Source organism: Conger conger, chromosome 15, assembly GCF_963514075.1.
Source record: "Conger conger chromosome 15, fConCon1.1, whole genome shotgun sequence".
In the NCBI taxonomy this organism is placed as follows: Eukaryota; Metazoa; Chordata; class Actinopteri; order Anguilliformes; family Congridae; genus Conger; species Conger conger.
This window is the reverse complement of record NC_083774.1, coordinates 534321-541820: the sequence shown is the minus strand read 5'-3', so window position 1 is coordinate 541820 and position 7500 is coordinate 534321. Positions and strand designations below refer to the sequence as shown.

The following is a 7500-nucleotide window of genomic DNA, read 5'->3' as shown; positions in this document are numbered from 1 at the left end:
AGGGAGAGAGGGGGAGGGAGAGGGAGAGGGAGAGGGAGGGGGAGAGAGGGGGAGGGAGAGGGAGAGAGGGGGAGGGAGAGGGGAGAGGGGGAGGGAGAGGGAGAGGGGAGAGAGGGGAGAGAGACAGGCCATGTGAACAGCGGGGTGAATCTGGGGGCTAATGGGCTGTGTGGTGTGGGGGGTGGAGTCAGAGTCCCAGAACAGGCTTTCCCAGCCTGTTCTGGGTCCTCTGACTCCACCCCCCAGCACCCCCACAGCCCATGTCTCTGCAAACTAAACAAAACACACAAGATTAAAATCCAATTCCAAGGACAACAGATGATACAGATATGAACAGTGTATGCAGTGCGTGTGTATGGTCTAAAAGGGCAAAATGTTTTGTTGTTTTGTTTTCATCTTGGTGCATTTTGATTTATTTATCATATTCAGAAAAGTGTCTGAAAGAAGAACGATCTTCTGTGACGTGATTGTGCATTGTATTGGTTTAAAAGGCAAAATGTTAAATATTTACTGTAAATCTGTCTCTGTTTGCGGTGGAAATGAAACCATCTGCAGGCTTTATGCTTTCATGTGCTTTAATCATTTAATAAAACTGGTTTGTTTCCTTTTGAAAGGCAACTTTGTGTTAAATAATACAGGTTTTGCGGTGAGGTGGAGACACTGTTGTGGGTGTCTGTATAGCATGCAGGACTATGTGTGTGTGTGTGTGTGTGTGTGTGTGAGACAATTGAGCCTTAACATGAGTGTACAGGACAGAAAATAAGAAAATAGCCATGTGACCTTTACTGAGGAATATAACTGTGCTCAGTGGGCTCGTCAGTGTGTGGTCAGTGTGGATCGTGAGTGTGTGGTCAGTGTGGATCGTGAGTGTGTGGTCAGTGTGGTTCGTGAGTGTGTGGTCAGTGTGGATCGTGAGTGTGTGGTCATATTTATTATATCCTTCAGTGTCTTTGTTGTGTCTCAAAGACACTAGAAATCAATTAACGGGTTGAAGGAAATCTTTTTATCTTTGGCCCTGCCTGCTGTACTAAAATCTCAGCAACCTTACAGGATTGCTTTATATAAAAATCCCACAAAACACAGAAATCACAAAGCCATTTTCTGTGTTTTGTATTTATAATGTATTTGCTGGTGTGTTTGTGTTTGTGTGTGGCGTGCGTCCGCGCGCATGTCCGTGTTTGTCCATGTTTGTGTGTGTGTGTGTGTGTGTGTGTGTGTGTGTGGGTGTGTGTGGGTGTGTGTGTGTGCGTGTGTGGGTGTGTGTGGGTGTGTGTGTGTGTGTGTGTGTGTGTGTGTGGGTGTGTGTGGGTGTGTGTGGGTGTGTGTGGGTGTGTGTGGGTGTGTGTGTGGGTGTGTGTGTGTGCGTGTGTGTGAGGGCAGTAATATCTTAGAAAACTGGTCACTTTGCCCTGCATCAATGTGCTTGTTCTCTTTGATGATCTCATTTTGTCAGGATTCACATTCTGGGGATTTGGAGAAGGCTTTGCTGTAAATGATAACTGTGTATGAACAGTTATAGCTCTTCCTCAGACATAATTAATGGCTCCTGATCATTTATTGAAGCTCATTTTGTGTGTTTGTGGCCCCAGGGTTAATATAACTCTTCTGTGTGAAAAATATATGATGACAGACTTGTCGGAAACAATCTCATCATTGCACCGCTCTCTCCTGAAGACTCCAGCCCTGCGCTGGAACGTTGTTTAAATGTATTACTCTCTTGCACTTGGCATTGAATGTCAGACAATCTTGAAACCATATTATTCACATATTAATGTATAAAGTTGGGGGGGTGCTGTGTGGAAGTTCTGAGGAGAGTGCACGCATGAGAGTGCACGCATGAGAGTGCACGCATGAGAGTGCACGCAGGAGAGAGCACACAGGAGAGTGCACACACAGGAGAGTGCACGCAGGAGAGCGTACACAGGAGAGAGCACACAGGAGAGAGCACACAGGAGAGTGCACACAGGAGAGTGCACACAGGAGAGTGCACACAGGAGAGAGCACGCAGCAGAGAGCACACAGGAGAGAGAGCACGCAGGAGAGAGAGCACACAGGAGAGAGGGCACACAGGAGAGAGAGCACACAGGAGAGAGGGCATGCAGGAGAGGGCACAGGAGAGAGGGCATGCAGGAGAGAGCACACAGGAGACAGAGCACGCAGGAGAGAGAGCACGCAGGAGAGAGAGCACACAGGAGAGAGCACACAGGAGAGTGCACACAGGAGAGTGCACACAGGAGAGAGGGCACGCAGGAGAGAGGGCACACAGGAGAGGGCACACAGGAGAGAGAGCACACAGGAGAGAGAGCACACAGGAGAGAGCACACAAGAGAGAGAGCACACAGGAGAGAGCACACAGGAGAGAGCACGCAGGAGAGAGAGCACACAGGAGAGGGCACGCAAGAGAGAGAGCACACAAGAGAGAGAGCACACAGGAGAGAGGGCACACAGGAGAGAGGGCACACAGGAGAGAGGGCACACAGGAGAGAGAGCACGCAGGTATGACTCGGGTGTCGTCTGCTTCGTCAGGCCCTGGCTCCAGTGCACAGGAGGTGTTCTACCATTCCGCTCAATAGCCAATACCCTGTGATTCCTCTGGACATGTTCTGAGTCATTACCCTGCTCTGCTCAATGTCTGCTCAATCACTCACGCAGCCTGGAGGACGCCGCATTCAGGAGAGTGTCGGTGGAGGTGTGTATCAGGAGAGTGTAGGTGGAGGTGTGTATCAGGAGAGTGGAGGTGGAGGTGTGTATCAGGAGAGTGGAGGTGTGTATCAGGAGAGTGTAGGTGGAGGTGTGTATCAGGTGAGTTTAGGTGGAGATGTGTATCAGGAGAGTGTAGGTATGCATCAGGTGAGTTTAGGTGGAGATGTGTATCAGGAGAGTGTAGGTGGAGGTGTGTATCACGTGAGTTTAGGTGGAGGTGTGTATCAGGAGAGTTTAGGTGGAGGTGTGTATCAGGAGAGTGGAGGTAGAGGTGTGTGTAGTGTGTGTTTCATCCGTTCCACACACACTTGTTAAATTGTAACAGTGTTCGGGAAGAGGGCAGCATGAGGGCCTCTGTAATTGTCTCTTGACTTTTTATAGAAGGGAAGGTCAACATTTATGGAAAAACAATTCAGCCAAATGAATTTGGAGGGCTTTCAAGCATCCCCTGTTAAGATTTTTTTTTTCTAACCATTTTCCATGTTTCAATATCCAGGTTCATAATTGCTTTGTCCACTTCAGTTCCACTCTAATTTTTATAAAACTGAGATAAGATGAGAAATGTAAATCAGATGACTGTTTTTAGTTTTTAAAACTATTTTACATCATTAAATAAAGCTTTTTTCCTTATTAATATGAAACCAAAACTTTACTACCATGTTCTTTAATCCTTGAGTTTCTCTGTTATAATTTTATTAAATTATATGGATATGCTCATATTTAGGGCGGCATGGATGGTGCAGTGGGTAGCACTGCTGCCTCACAGCAAGGAGGTCCTGGGTTCGAATCCCCGTCGGCCGGGGCCTCTCTGTGCGGAGTTTGCATGTTCTCCCCGTGTCTGCGTGGGTTTCCTCCGGGAACTCCAGTTTCCTCCCACAGTCCAAAGACATGCAGGTTAGGCTGATTGGAGAGTCTAAATTGCCCATAGTTATGAGTGTATGAGTGTATGAGTGTGTGAGTGTATGGTGTGTGTGCCCTGTGATGGACTGGCGACCTGTCCAGGGTGTATTCCTGCCTTTCGCCCAATGTATGCTGGGATAGGCTCCAGCCCCCCTGTGACCCTGTTCAGGATAAGCGGGTTAAGATAATGGATGGATGGATGGATGGATGGATGCTCATATTTAATGAACAGGCTTATACATATATATATATATATATATATATATATATATATATATTTGTATATATATTCACACTCAGTGAGCACTTTATTAGTTAGACCTGTACACACAGTGACAGTAACACAAATAACCGCACATTACAACAGTGGTATGCAGAAGAGCTCTGAACACACAAAGCGTCAAACTTTCAAGTGGATAGGCTACAGAAATATGAAAAGTACTCGCTTGTGTTTTTCTAAACAGTGTAAATTAGGGTACACTTGGAAAATGTGTTTCCTAAAATAGCATTTTCCTAAATTGCATTTACGGTGCGTTTAGTCTCTATCTCTCACTCTCTCACTCTCTATATATAAAAGGAAAGAACTAGTTCGGTGAATATGAGGTGTTGCTCATACTGTTGATGCTCTGAGTGGTTAAATAAAGGAGTGTCAAAGGTCTTTCTCGCTCTCCCTCTCTCTTTCCCTCCCTCTCTCTCTCTCTCACTCTCTCTCACTCTCTCCCTCCCTTTCTCTCTCCCTCTCTCTCTGACTCTCCCACAAGTCCCACAAGAGTCTTGCTGTGAAGTGAAACAACAAAAGAATAGTAATCCAAATGGTGATGAACGTTTAGAATGAGAAGTTAGATGTTTTGGCGTTTGGCGTTTATGTTAGGTGTTATTTTGGCTGATGTTAGGTGTTATTTTGGTGGATGTTTGGTGTTATTCTGGCTGATGTTAGGTGTTGTTTTGGTGGATGTTTGGTGTTATTCTGGCTGATGTTAGGTGTTGTTTTGGTGGATGTTAGGTGTTATTCTGGCTGATGTTAGGTGTTGTTTTGGTGGATGTTTGGTGTTATTTTGGCTGATGTTAGGTGTTGTTTTGGTGGATGTTAGGTGTTGTTTTGGTGGATGTTTGGTGTTATTCTGGCTGATGTTAGGTGTTGTTTTGGTGGATGTTTGGTGTTATTCTGGCTGATGTTAGGTGTTGTTTTGGTGGATGTTAGGTGTTATTCTGGCTGATGTTAGGTGTTGTTTTGGTGGATGTTTGGTGTTATTTTGGCTGATGTTAGGTGTTGTTTTGGTGGATGTTAGGTGTTGTTTTGGTGGATATTAGGTGTTGTTTTGGCTGATGTTAGGTGTTGTTTTGGTGGATGTTAGGTGTTGTTTTGGTGGATGTTAGGTGTTGTTTTGGTGGATGTTTGGTGTTGTTTTGGTGGATGTTTGGTGTTGTTTTGGTGGATGTTTGGTGTTGTTTTGGTGGATGTTTGGTGTTATTTTGGCTGATGTTAGGTGTTGTTTTGGTGGATGTTAGGTGTTGTTTTGGCTGATGTTAGGTGTTGTTTTGGTGGATGTTAGGTGTTATTTTGGCTGATGTTAGGTGTTGTTTTGGTGGATGTTAGGTGTTGTTTTGGCTGATGTTAGGTGTTGTTTTGGTGGATGTTAGGTGTTATTTTGGCTGATGTTAGGTGTTATTTTGGCTGATGTTAGGTGTTGTTTTGGTGGATGTTAGGTGTTATTTTGGCTGATGTTAGGTGTTGTTTTGGTGGATGTTAGGTGTTATTTTGGTGGATGTTTGGTGTTGTTTTGGTGGATGTTAGGTGTTATTTTGGCTGATGTTAGGTGTTGTTTTGGTGGATGTTAGGTGTTATTTTGGCTGATGTTAGGTGTTGTTTTGGTGGATGTTAGGTGTTATTTTGGTGGATGTTTGGTGTTGTTTTGGCTGATGTTTGGAGTGAGCGGCGTGTTTCCGCTGCTCTTCGCTGCTGAGAGAGAGGCTGGCGCTGTCCCTGGTGTGGCTCGGGGGAAATGTAAAGGTTTCTGCGGCTGTAAGTCGTGAGGATGTGACACACACACATGTGACACACACACACACGTGTGACACACACACACACATGTGACACACACACACACACACACACACACGCTCCCCATCGTACCGCGAGGTGCCAGTGCCCCGGCCTGTCCTCACTGTAAAATGGCCCCTACTTTCCGCCCAAACGGTGATGTGTGACCCAAACCTCTCACTGTCTGCTACACGCTTATTAGCCCACCGAGCAGTGCCTTGAAGGGGCACTCTTCTGTAGGTGATGGTAATAGATTTCTGGCCTTTGTATCTCGCTGAAATATGCGCTGCTTTGGTTTTATCTGAGCAGTGCTGCCAAACGGTTCCTTTTGAAAAAATAATGATGCCTCTGCTTCCCATAGCCAGCGATGCGCACTGCCGTTTCCACAGTAATAATTTCTTGATTTAGTGCTGAACGGAACCGTGGCGATTTGTCTGAGGAGAGCGCTGTGGATGCTAAATTACTTCTACTCTGTGGAGAGTTTTCCATTTTATTCCATTTATTTATTTATTGCGTGGACAAAGCAGTTACAGATGTTTTGTAATAATATAGTATATGTATGTGAATTTTATAGGAATTCATTCCTTTTGACTCAGTAAATGTGAGTCAGTGGGGTGGGGGCAGGGGTTGTAATTCAGAAATGATGTGCCATTTGTACCTTTCCATAAGGCTTTATTTGCCCTGTTATTATATGTAATTTCCTGTGGTGCATGCTGGGTATTTGTGTAGGGCTGTAGCTCTTCTGATTGGTGGAAACTCTGAGCTGTGTCAGGACGCACCCATCTCTCCTCTCCCTGCCGTCTCTCTGCGCTTCCCCCTCCCTTCTCTGTTTGGCAGCGGCAGTGTGTTTGGGGGGGGGGGGGGGGTCATATTCTCCTCCTGGGGGGCCCTGTATTTGCCAGGGTAGGGGGGGGGCGGGCGTTTCAGGGGCAGACCAGTGTGGAGGTACATTGATCGATAGATAGACACATTAATATCACACTTTTCTCTCACTCAAAGCACTTTACAGTGATGAGGGGGAAACTCACCTCAACCACCACCAGCACCCACCTGGGTGATGCACTGCAGCCATTTTGTGCCAGAACACTCACCACTCACCAGCTGAGGTGGAGAGGAAGAGAACAATGTTTTAGCCAATGAAATCAGGGATGGCAGGTTGAGAGTGCGAGTTTGGGAATTTAGCCAAGACATTGGGGAACCCTCTACTCTACAAGTGTCATGGGAACTTTAACGACCACAGTCTCATCTGAAAGACTTATGGCCACTTATAGTCTTTAGAAGGTCAGCTGCGTGGGGCACTGTAGACCGCAGGCTGTAAGTCAGCCCTGGTTAGGACACTCAGAGGAAAGGGGATACCCTCCGACCCCCAGCCTAGTCATGAGACCACACAGGAAGCTGGCTCCGGATGCTAACGCTAGCCGAGCTAACGCTAGCCCGCCAAACAGGGCCGGCCATGTGAGGAGACACCATCACTGTCAGCCTTCCCCGAAACACGACCCGCCCGCACGCCAAGCCTCACCGCCTCCGCCCTATAAATACCGCGGTGACGGCGATACTGTCCGCTAAACATAGGCCTGCTCCCCCTCTCCTCCGTCCGCACTGAGTGTCAGCTGTATTAATGAGGCTCATTGCAAAACAACCTGAAGATGACCAAACTGCTGTCCCGAGTAAAAGTAAAGACGTCATACAAAAGCAGAGATAACAGAGGACACAACAGCTTAGACTCCAAAAGCCAGAGGAAAAAGTGCACATGCAGGCAGGCACACACACACAAGCACACACACATACACAAGCACACACACGTGTGTATGTGCGTGTGTGTGAGTGTGTAAAAGTCTGTTTGCTGTGTGATAGAC

General features: G+C 46.6%; 1 protein-coding gene across 8 annotated transcripts in view; it reads left to right on the top strand.

Moving 5' to 3' along the window:
* The window catches only part of LOC133111383 (transcription factor SOX-6-like), a 148540-nt gene that overhangs the window by 42134 nt on the left and 98906 nt on the right, over nucleotides 1–7500 (top strand). The window lies entirely within an intron of this gene.